General features: G+C 46.4%; 1 non-coding gene across 1 annotated transcript; it reads right to left on the minus strand.

Moving 5' to 3' along the window:
• Positions 1-12,274: 12,274 nt before the first annotated feature.
• Positions 12,275-12,388, minus strand: LOC112550040. Its single transcript, XR_003093704.1, has one exon. It is a non-coding gene; the product is annotated as a U5 spliceosomal RNA (small nuclear RNA).

Raw genomic sequence — 12,388 nt, forward strand, 5'->3', positions numbered from 1 at the left:
TGATAATAAACCTTTGTTACCCAAAATGTCCATGGATCAATAAGGTCATTGGGGATTATTTTTATTGTTTGTTTTTTTTTTAATTTTTGCTTGGTTTTTGTTTTTTAAATTGTATAGAAGTATCTTCAAAATAAATGTGTATGGAAAATAACAGCTGGAATAGATTGTTCAGCTTTCTCTCTTGGAAATGAGGAGTCCAGTCCTGTTTGCTGCTGAATCATAGAATCAGTGAACCGGAAGAGACCTGGAAGATCATCAAGTCCAGTCCCCTACCATAGGCAGGAGGTTGATGTGCTCAAATTAGCTCAACGAGGTGCTTATCCAGCCTCCTCTTCAACACCTCCAAGGATGGCGACTGCACCACCTCTGCCGGGAGTGTGTTCCAGGTTCTGGTTACCCTTACGGAGAAGAAAGAATTTCTCATGTCCAGTCTAAATCTTCCCTCTATTAGTTTGTGACCATTGGTCCTAGCCTTTTCAAGGGGTGCCTTCCTGAAGAGGTGCTCCCCCAGATCTTGGTGCTCCCCTCTGACATACTCAGACTGAACAAGCCCAGTTCCTGGAGCCTCTCTCCATAGGACCTATCCTCCAAGCCCTTGATCATGCAGGTGGCCCTTCTCTGCACCCTTTTGAGCTTGTCTGTATCTTTCTTGAAGTGTGGTGCCCAGAACTGGACACACTACTCCAGTTGCAGCCTCACCAGTGCTGAGTAGAGGGGGAGAAGCACCTCCCTGGATCTGTTGGCACCACATCGGCTGATGCAGGCTAGAGTTCTATTTGCCCTGCTGGCAACTTCATCGCACTGTAGGCTCATATTCATTTGGTAGATTGTGACCCCCAGGTGCTGTTCAGATGCTGTGCCAGCCTGTGGGCTACTGTCTATCCTATAGCTATGGTGAAGGTTCTTCCTATCCAGATGAAAGACCCGGTACTTTTCCCTGTTGAACCTCACCTGATTCTGATCAGCCCATAGAACCAGTCTGTCAAGGTCATCCTGGATCCTTACCCTAGCCTCTGGTGTGCCCGCATTTTCCCACAGCATGGTATCATTGGCAAACTTAATCATACAGCATTCCACCCCTGCGTCCAAGTCATGAATGAATATGTTAAAAAGCATGGGTCTGAGCACCGATCCCTGCAGGACACTGCTGGAAACAGCCCACCAGGATGAGGCCATCCCATCAATTACAACTCCCTGGGACCTGCCTCTAAGCCAGTTATCCACTCACCTCACTGTAGGCTGGTCCAGGCCAGTACCCTCCAGTTTAACTGAGAGAATTTCATGGGAGACAGAGTCAAAGGCCTTACTGAAGTCCAAGTAAATGATGTCTACCTCATGTCCCTTGTTCAGCTGGTTAGTTACCTGGTCATAAAAGAAAACCAGGTTTATTAGGCATGATGTACCCTCCACAAAGCCGTGCTGATTGTTTCTTAATATGCTGTCAGTTGCTAGCTTGTGAATGATGGCCTCCTTAACAATTTTTTCAAAAGTTTTTCCTAGGACTGAAGTCAGACTGACCGAAGAGAAGCATCATGATTCAGAACAGCGCCTAAGCAGGTAGTTCATTTTAAGAGCATATGTTGCTTGCTTTCCTGAATATGCATAGCACATGTGACAGCACCCTGTGAACTGGAGATGTTGTACATCAAGTTAGGCCCTGGTCCTGCAAGTACAGGTGTGAGGGTATGTTTTGGCAGGCAGCTGGATGGGCAAAGGGCACTTCCTATATGTAGCCCCACTGAAACTCATTTCCTCCTCATGGTCAGACTGGCACAGACTGTGGGGGTGTTTGCCTTCCTCTGTTAGCGTGGGGCATGGCCCTCTTCCTTGGATCTCTTGAACTTAGTTTAACAACCTTTGCAGCAGCAGGATGTTGGCCACTGTGGTCCCCCTGCTTTACCTGTGGCAGGATAGGGGGTTATGTCTGGGGTTAAGTCCCAGCAGAAGCATTGGCAAACCTCAGTCAAAATCCTCAGCCTTGGCTGCAGCCAACACTCAATGCTTTGGAGGAAGGCTTAAAAAAACCCCATAACATGTAGCAGCAGGAGGGGAAAAAATTCCTGACTCCATGTGGCAACCAGCAAAGCCCAGAAACATGGGAAATACCCATATTAGAATATAGGCATAGCTACTCCTAGATCATCCCTTATCCAACCTCTTCTTGAACACCTCCAATGATGGAGATCTAGTAACTTGCCTAGGCAATCTATTTCACTGCACCACTGTCCAGTCATTACACAGTGAGTTTAAGTACGACTCCTTTGCCTTTTGACTGCATGGCAGCAGGGTGAAATTAAATCACTTCCATAGTGAGTCAATCGCACGGGCTGCATTCCTCCAATATTTGCTGAGTAAAGTGAGCAGACCATACAAAGTGTTATGTTTGTCCTGTGAGAGTGAAGTAATTTTGCACTGATTTATGCATTACAGCTTCCTGCATGTAAGAATGGACTCATTGGATTCTGGCAGTTAGGTTGTTGGTGACTTGAATGCAACTCCCATTAGTTTATGCTAGCTGGGAAATTGGCTCTATGAGTCTATTAAACTGTCAAAAACAAGGGCAGTCAGAGTTAGTTCATGCTCCTTTGAAGCCATACAGCAAGGACTTTACAAAGTGACATTCCACAGTGTTTTGGGAAGATTAAAACTGTCCATTGGAATAGAGGAAATTGAGTTCAGAGGATGTGACCAGAGGAAACAGCTATTAGCTGTGTGAATGACAACATCCTTCAGACCAACAGCTCTCTCCTGTAGGCAGACCTTGAATTTGGCAAGAAAATAGTACTATTGAGCCAAATGATCCTTCACAAAGAGAAAGAAAACTGTATGATTTCATATACAGTCTGTGTAATATTCATATTATGGGGCCTCTTGTTGATACAACTGTTAAAATTTCACTGGTGTTTGTGTAAAACTTCTGTGCGCACTAAGAAAGGCTAATAGTGCCCTCTCTTGGAGAAAATGATGTATATAATTGCTGTGTCTGAATTGTGTTTGACTTTATTTATTTGATTATGTTTGTAGAAATACAAAATAGAAAATTGTGTCCCATTGAAGACAATAGTTGAGTTCACCAAGATTTCACCTACAGTGTAGGGGGAAAAGTGCCTAAGCTAACATTCAGAATAAATAAATGTTGTTAACTGCTTTAAAATATTTCCCCAATGTTGATGTTTTTCTTAACTTCTTGCAAAAAATGCATAAAGGTCAAATTATATATACAATGCAGGGATTCACTGAAATAATGAGAATATCTACATATTCAATGTCAAACCAAAGCAATTAACATTCTTTTTTATGTCTTTAACCTCTTGGGTTTGTACAGCACCTAGTGCCATGGGATGTTGTTCCTTGATGAGGGCTTCTAGGTGCCTACCACAATATAAATAATAAATGACAGGATCATAAATGACTTGGGGGCCTACAGTCCACTCATTGGCGATGCGTAGGGGGTGCATGTGGGTTGACGTGCACGCCTTGAGCATGGCTGTGCACCCCCTGCGAAAAGGTTCCGCTGACACTGCTGGTGGTGGAGTCACTGCTTGCCCCCCCCCGGTCACTGACACTGCTGGCGGCATCTGTGCGTGGTCCACTATCACTGCTGGCCACCGCTGATGCTGCCGGTGGCATCTGCGGGTGGTTCCTGACCACCGGTCGGCGCTTGCCACTCCGCCGCCAACAGTGCTGCAGCCACCTGCGGGAGCTCCCTGCTTGCTGCCACCATGCTCCTGCCACCGACACCACTGATGCCGCCTGCAGGAGCTTGCCATGCCCCCCAGCCGCCAGGGGCATGCGGCATTTATGATTTCACTGAAAACTTGGCAGCTGCTTGTGAGGGGTTTGGAGTGGGGAGGGGCCGGGGGGGGGAGGGGGTCAGTCTGTTTTGTGATATTTTTTGCTGGACCAACTGTAATAGCTGGTGCTTTTGATATTTTTGCCCATTGACTTCCCGCATTCATGCTTAGAAAGAAGTGCACTTGCTCTGGTAGGTCATTGAGTTGGAGCCTACAAATTTTGGTTCATCTACCTATTTCAGTATAGAGGACCTTGAACGAATAAACATCTCTTTATTCAGCTGTTCTCTCTTTATGGGAGGACTGCTGTAGTACTCTAGTATCAGAAGGTACCATATAAAATGATGACCAGTTAGTTATATATTAGAAACTGCTGTGTCACAAGAAGTACGTGTCTCATGCTAGTCTTCTGCACCATGCCCAGTCATAGCATAAAATGTCACAAAATATGGTTCAAAATATTTTCAGTGTCAGCACGTAGATGTAATCCTAACTGCATAAATTGGTTCCGTGCATTGGAGTAGAAGCAGTTGGTGCAACAGGGAAACCATCTTCCCTGAGATAAAATTTTATAGCATGGACCCATTACGCTGGATTTATGGATGAAATGTGGTTTATATATATATATATATATATATATATATATATATATATATGACTATAACTGAAAAGGAAAGGACCTAAAAAGGACTAACATTTGAAGAAAGAAGACAACTGGGAGAAGATGGCTGTTAGTACAAAGAAATCTTCTGTCGAAGACAAAGCAAGGGTCACATATCTGGGTAGATATCTGGCATATCTGGTAGATATCACATATCTGGCAGATTCAAAAACCATTTGAAATTAGCATGAGAACTGCAAAGAAGGCAGAAAGCAGCTAGGTCACTCAAAGAAACTTTGATCCATATGCTACCCAGAAAGGATGGTTTACAATAAGAGACAAGCAATGCACAGGATAAGAAACTGCAATACAATTGGCCTGTGTCCACCAGCACCTTCTGGTTTCCTTCCAAAGTACCCCACAGCAGTCTTCGACTCCTGCACTAAAAGGTATGATGAAAATGATGTCTACTTCAAGGTATAGTGGAAATGACTGAAAGGCTTTGTCTTTACAAATACTCACAATGAAATATGGTCACTGTTGGTCAGGAATATGAAAATGCAAAAAGTTTGTTCTTTATTTCTGAAGTTACTGAGTTGTTGCTATACAACATTTTTTGTTAGCACTGGTGTTGCCCTTGCCTCTCCTATTTTATTCTGTGGCACATTGTAGAGTTTTAGGGGTTGTTGTACTAGGCTGTTTCAGTGAACCCTTTTGGACAAACATTTATTGTCTGCCTCTTTGCAAGCACGGAGAACTGGACTGTATGGTCCCTTCCAGTTCTGTGTTCCTATATTTGCTTGTTTTTTGAAACACAGTGATAAGATGAGATTCACAGAGGTGATTTCAAGAGCTGGGTGGACATGCTATTGTTTGGCCCTTTTATTTTCTATGATAATGAAGGAAGAGGACAGGGATTAGCCATGGCAAATAAGTTTTTTAACATTGCCTGTAGAAGACTTAAGAACTCTACCACGAGCTCAGTAGAGGGAATAAAAGTCACAGGAGGAAACCCTTTGCAGGAAGTCAGTCTGGAGGACATAGTATGAATGTTAACTGCAGTTACTTCAGCCCTGCAAATAGTCATCTTAATGAAGAGAGGGTGTTGTTTGACAGGTATTGAACACTTCTATGCTGTTACCCAGCTTAGAGAACATGAAACAGTGCCCATGCCTCATCAAAAGCCAAAGCCTTAGGTACTTTTTTGAATCCTGCCTGCTGTGTTTCAGGTGGGAAAAATAAAGCTTTCCCTGGCCTTCAGCATCTGTAAGAACATTGTTTGCATGTTTGGCCTGGGAAAACTCTGGCCACACAGTCTGCCTCACCACCCCAAAGGGCAACTCCACAGGGCAGATTGCCACTTTGCATGCTTCTCAGCATCTTTTCCTTGTTGCATGCTGCTTTGTATTCATCAACAGCAAATGTTTGGGTTAGCCCTAACAATTTCCAATTGCCCTGTTCAGTCAGCCTAGAGCAAGAGCCTCACACCTGCTGCAGCTGCATTAGAGAGGATAGAAAACAACAAGCAGGGCATAAGCCTTCTGAAAGCCCCGCAAGCCAACAGGGGGATTCCCTTGGTGCTTGCACTGCAGAAGGCAGCTTTAAGGCTGCCTCACTAATAAGGCCAGGTACAAATATTACACTTTCACTGGTATAAGTGATCAGAAACTAGTCTATACCCATAACAGAACAGAAGTTCAGCACACATAGACCCTAGCGCTCTTTCCTGCCCAGGGCAGGGGGTCAGACTCGATGACCTACTGAGGTCTCTTCCGACCCCAACATCTATGAATCTATGAAAAATGGCAGAACCCAGTCTAAGATTAGTTGTACCCCCCAGTCCCCTGGGCAAATGTGTGCTCTGTTCACTACCAATCTAAACTACACCACTTACCGAAAACTGCATAACTTAGATCAATTCCGCCTCCGGCTTTTTAAATGTCTGTACATAGCCTTAGAGAAGCTCCCAAACCTTGGCCTGCTGAAGGTGGGGTAGGCAGTGCTGGCAGCAGCAATGAAGGCCTGAAGAGATTCTAGGCAGCACCATGCTGTATTTTTGACAGGTCCCCCAGGACTGTACAAATTGCCTATGTGCCTTTCCGGTGTCAGGAAGGCACAGAAGTGACTTAAGACCACCTTAAAAACCATACCTTCCCTGTTTCATAGGGCAAATGCTGGCTGGCTTCTCTGCAGTTTCATTTTTCTATCCCTGAATTAAAGGGAGTGTTTGCTGTTCTTTTCTGGCCATCCCAGGGGTTCCACAAATAGTCATACACAGCGTAACATTCCCCATTTGTACTTATGTATCAATGGTGACGCGTAGGGGGTGCACGTGCACCCCCTGAGAGCGCTGGTGCATCCCGTCAGCCAGCATTCCCGGGCAGAGTGGGGGGCAGGTGAGAGCACTGGTGCCCCCCATGAGAGCCAGGGAGTGAGGGTACCAGGAGAAGTGGTCCCCCCATGGCTGGAAGTGCCAGCTGTGCGCCTCTGCCACTTGCAGGTTGGCAGGATTGGTTGCAGGGGGACCTCCCCACTTGGTCGCTGTCAGCTGGGGGGGTGGTAAGTACCCCCCCCCCAGAAGTCACCAGTTGCCCATGCTATGCATGGTTTACATACCTCTTAAAGCCTCCCAACAATGCTCCTTGGGATTTAAGTGGCTTCAAGCCCTTTCAGCTGAGCCTCTCCATAGGCATGAATTTACCTCTTAGGTGGGCTTTGAGTTCTAGCAATTTAAAGTATCCTGCTCTAAAAACTTCTTTGGAAAGAGTAAAGCTGGTATTGCTGTAAATAGCTTCTTTAGCCAAGATCAAATGTTTAATTGGTGCATTTTCTCTCACACAGTTAGTTTAAAAAAATTCAAGCATTAAGAGTTAAATAGATTATTCTGTTACAGACAGTAATCATTAACTGAGCTGAATGAAATATGCTACTCTATAGAAGGCAAACACAAGGGTCAGGGATCCTTTAAACCAGGTGGGGTTCAACCTTGTTTAACAAGTGTACCCCCTCTGTCTCAAAGTTTCAGCTCATGTACCCTTTTATATTAAAATTATTGGTGGGGGGGCTGAGTGTGTGCATGCATGTTCACACCACCCCCCAGCAGGTAACTCTGTGGGGAAAGGGCTGTGGGTGGGGGGCATATCGAGGCCCCTGCAGTGAAGAAGCAGGTGGGGCACAGACAGGGGCAGGGGCACAGGTGAATGGGGCCCTGGCCAAGCAGGGTCATGAGACAGTTGGAGCCTGGGCAGCCCATCCCGGGGCACAGGGGGCTACCGCCAGTGCACGTACCCTGGCAAAGACCTGAGGAGTATGTGCCCCCCTGATTTGTGTGTGGGGCAGAGGCAACTGCCACTGCACGCTGAGCTTTGCGCACCACTGCAGCTGCCCTGGGAGTGGTGCGACTTCATGTGCATCCTTCCAGGTGGTGGCAGCCTGGTGGAGGCAAGCACATGGCATCACACCACTCTCAGGGCAGCTGCAGCAGCACATAAAGCCCAGTGTACAGCAGCAGCCACCTTCACCCTGTGCACAGATCAAGGGGCACGTGTCCCCTGGCTCTCTGCTGCCGTGTGTGCAATGATGGGAGCTCTACCCCCCACCCCCCCATACCTCCTACAACCTTTTTAAGTACTCCTAGGGGTATGCATACCCCAGGTTGACAACCACTGCTTTAAACCTTTTCAGTAGTTCAGTCACTGTCAGTCATTTCAGTGTTGTTGATACAATGTTAGCTCTTCAGCTGGTGCCAATAAGAGTAGCTCTATTGGAGCCAAGCTGAGCTATACCAGCTGTGCAGCTAGCCCATTATGTCAATTTAACTAGTTTCTAGCCTGTGTTTTAAAATGTTTGCTATAACTTTCCCTAGAGGTATGTAACAGGGGCACTCTCTCTTTAGAAAAGATAAATATGTAGGAAATTGAGTATTTACCCGTAGAGGGTGAGAAATCAATGCAAAATCAACATGCAGCATAAATCTAAAATATATACCAAACGCAGTAGCACAAATTATTTATGTGGCACAAATGCTTTCTCTCCAGTCTTACTCCACAATGAATATTTAAACATGATTAGATTTAAAACAGATGCTCAGTTGTGAAGGGGGAAAACACATTTCTTGCTAGGCAAAGAGTTTTTTTCTTTTGAAAAAACTGTCACTGTGTAAAGAACTGGCAATGGAAAGATATACATGTAGGACAGATGTATGTAATGAACAGTTAAATATGAGTACCAAATCCCAGACATTTTCATTGGTTTTCCAGAGATGTGCATGCTGTGAAACATTATATCAGAATGATACAATCTCAAACACTAAAGGCAATACTTCTCTTTGACAGACCAAACCAAAACAAAACAAAACAACACACTGCTTGGAGCAAAGCACTATTGTTTTAAAATGTAGAAGTATATTCACTGGAAAAGAAAGAATAAGTATATTAGCAGGAACACTATGCATCTCAGCACACTATACATGGAAAGGTTTGGAAATCATAAATACACCAGTTGCTAATGCTCTGACAGCAATTGGCATGTTTCAATGCCAAGTGTTTAATGATACCACTGTTGTGTGTGTGTGGTGATTTTCAGTCTTAGATCTCAAAAAGCTTTGCTATTAGGGCTCATTATTTTACAGATAGGAAAAACAGAGCAGAAAAATGAAACAATGTGGGTATGCAGCAAATTGGTGATAGAGGTGATGGTTGTTACAGGTTTCTTCCAGAGGTAGCTTCTTCTATGCTATATGAACATATTCAAACGTGGAGACAAAAGTATTTGTACTGCTATAATCAATCATATAACCTATTTCAATTGGGTTTAAGGTTTTTCCGGTACTGTATGTGTACGGTATTTTCACCCTGTGAAAACCATAACAAATTATGCTAATTTTAGATTATTCACTAAAGCTAGGGACAGATGTTACACATAAACTGGTTTAAGTCTTCAAAAACTGGTTTAAACTTGTAACAGAACAGAAGCTCAGTGCACATAAACCCATGAACGATGCATGCCTCCGGAGGCTGTGGGGCACAGTGACCACCCGCAGGTGGTGGTGGCAGCGGTGGCATCGGTGGTATGGTGGTGGCAAGCAGGGACCACCTGCAGGCAGTGGCAGTGATGTCGGCAGCAAGGGCAGGTCAAGTGAGGACCGCCCACAGGCGGTCATGGCAGTGTCAACAGCAGGGGGGGCACGGGTGGCGAGCAGGGACCACCCACAGACGTTGTCTGTGCTGTCAGTGGTGGCAAGCGGCAAGTGGGGACTGCCTGCAGCCACTGGCTGCTGCATTACCGGGGGGGGCAGCAACTGCCTGCAGAAACCGGCGGCGACTTTGGTGGTGGCCACTCTCAGGTGTGGTGTGGCAGGGCACTGTTTGTGCCTGCCACTTTAAGACCAGAGCCGAGCAGCCAGCAGATGCTTGACTGTGGCAGGCATTTTGACCCTGGCTGCCTATATAAATAGTTCAGTTCCCTGCTGGCTGGCCAGGCAGCAACATCGCCTGGCCGTGAGGCTTCTTGGAACACCCTAAAGGTAAGGGAGGAGGTGTAGAGGATGGTTCAGGAGGCTCCTGGTCCTGGGCATGACCTAAAACTACACCCTGCCAGGAGTGGGTGGGTTGGTGGGGCTCTCAGTGGTGCAGGATCCCCCAGGAAATGCCAGGCCAGGTACCCTCGACTGGTCCAGGCTGAGGCCAGGACCAGAATGGTCAAAAGGGCCAGGGGCCCACGGTGAGGGATGCCCAGAGCTTGGAGTGCCTGGAGCTGACTGGCCTTGGAGGTGGGGCCAGGGCCTGTGTGGCCAAAGGTCCCAGGGGAAGGGACCACACCTGAGAGGGGAAAATAGTTTCAGGGAGCTAGTTAGCCTGAATGAGGGTGGGGTAGGCTGCCTGAATGGAGGGAATTTGGAGGGGTCCTGATAGGAAGATTCTGGGGCCCAGTGTGGGGCCGGCAAGAGTAACAGCTGGATGCCATCTGCGAGGCATGGGCTGTGGTGTAGGGGAGGTACGGAGCCACAGATAGCACCCCCTGGCATCGGGGCAAGAAATGGGCAGGCTCCCGCATAATTAAGATCATTAATTAATTAAGAACAAGGCATGGCAGGTGAGACGGTGGGTGGTTGGCTCAGAAACAGGTGGGCGTGCCAAAGGTAAATCGGCCCTGACAGCCTCCCCAGTTACAGGTGGGCCTGTGCCCCTCTGTGCCCCGCCACATGTCACCTATGCATAAACCAGTTTAAAAATGGCTGAAACTGGTTTAAGATAAACCTGGTTGAATATAGTATCAGACTTAACTGATATAGGTCAAACTGATTTATTAAACTTCTGTCCCAGACCTGGTTAAAACTAAATCAGAGTTCCCCAGCATAGGCTGTGTGTTCACTTCCTCTTCCTGCTGCCCGCAAGGTCTCTGGGATTTGCAGTCTAGATCCACAGCAGCAGGATTCTGCAGGGTTGCTCATCACTTCTTTTTCCTACTTCCAGGTGCCTCTGGGATTTGTAGCCCATGATCACAGCCTACAGGACTCTGCATGGTTGTTCCCTTCTGTTCAATACATGCTCGCTTCAGAGAAAGGACTATGCTTGTTCAAACTTTTATGAATTCAGTGCCACTACCTTTTTCTCCACCCACCCCCTCCTCAGCCTGGCAGGTGCTGTCCCCCTCCCCCTGCCCAAGTGAACCCTCTAGCTAGCTCTGGGCTGGGGCTTGATCACACCACCTTCTACTGAGCAGGGAGTGGGGAAAAGCCTTGGAGCTGGCAAGCTGAGAGGTGTGCTGTAGCATGTGCCCCCCACCCCTCCTCCAGTTTCTGGCTTGAGCCACTGAAGATATGTGCCTCCATTTCCTGAATCAAAACTGAATATTTATTCACTTGCAAATTGGGTCAATCTTTGCAGCTTAGACTAACCTGCAAAGACTAAATTGATTCAGACTCAGGCTTTTTGATGGTCTGTACTTAGCCTAATAGAAACACCAGAACAGCATTAATTAAGTTGTTGAAATGTTAAATGTTTTTTCAAAAAGTGCATAATTTGCATTGTGTGTGAAGGAGGCTGTTCATTTGCAGCAGACGCTGGAAGATGGGTTGTGGATACAGTAAGGAGTGGCAGGGAGAGAAACAACAGTTTCTCTGTTCCAGCAGCTGAGACCTGGATTCTATCCCAGCCTCTGCTAGAGCTCCTGGGTGGTGTTGGGCAGGTCACCTAACTGAACTTTTCAGGGGTGGTTGGCCATTGCATTTTCCTCATTTTCCTGGGAGACCTCTTAATGTGTGATTTGCAGAAGTGCTGAGGCCTCACAGTTTACTGGAATCTGTGAGAGTGATCTTTGACTTTACAAAGTGTTGTATACACTGCCAAGTGGTTAAGAACTCAGAAAACTTGGGACTTAGATGTCTTAAGTTGAACTGTTATCACTTTCCTCTTGCCTTTTTACTTGGGTTCTCTGGGTTTCTAGGTCCCCTGCTGCAAGGCTGGGGCAGAAACCCCAGGACTTCCAAGCCCCCAACTCCACAGCAGAAGGGCTTAGGGTCCCTGATCCCAGGTAGCCTTCATGTCAGGGCTACCTTGCACACAAGGCTCCCTGAAGTTCCTGGCCCCAGAGCAGTTCACATGGCAGAGCTTTGTGTCAGCTACAGATCCTGGAAGCTAGATTGAGGAGGAACCCTAGGGTGAGTTGTCAGGAAACCTGTTCCTCAGAAGTTCATTATTACTGATGTGTTTCCGCAAAATATTTTGGTTTTGACAGGTTTGCATTTTCTGGCCATTTTTGTTGACAAATTCCTGAGCAGCTCTAACAGAAAATAAAGTACAGGCCCAGGCCCTAAATAGCAGTGAAAGAACTCCCTATTGGATGCCTGAATAGCTGCTCATTACATTGAGTACCCTCCATCCTGTACATTTAAATGATGCAAGAGTCAAGTGGAACTAATGAGCGCTCCTCTCCACAGAAATCTTTAGTAAAAGGCGAAAGATTTTTGCAATCTGAAGAGAAACCAGAGCAC

Source organism: Alligator sinensis, unplaced genomic scaffold (genome assembly GCF_000455745.1).
Source record: "Alligator sinensis unplaced genomic scaffold, ASM45574v1 scaffold213_1, whole genome shotgun sequence".
In the NCBI taxonomy this organism is placed as follows: Eukaryota; Metazoa; Chordata; order Crocodylia; family Alligatoridae; genus Alligator; species Alligator sinensis.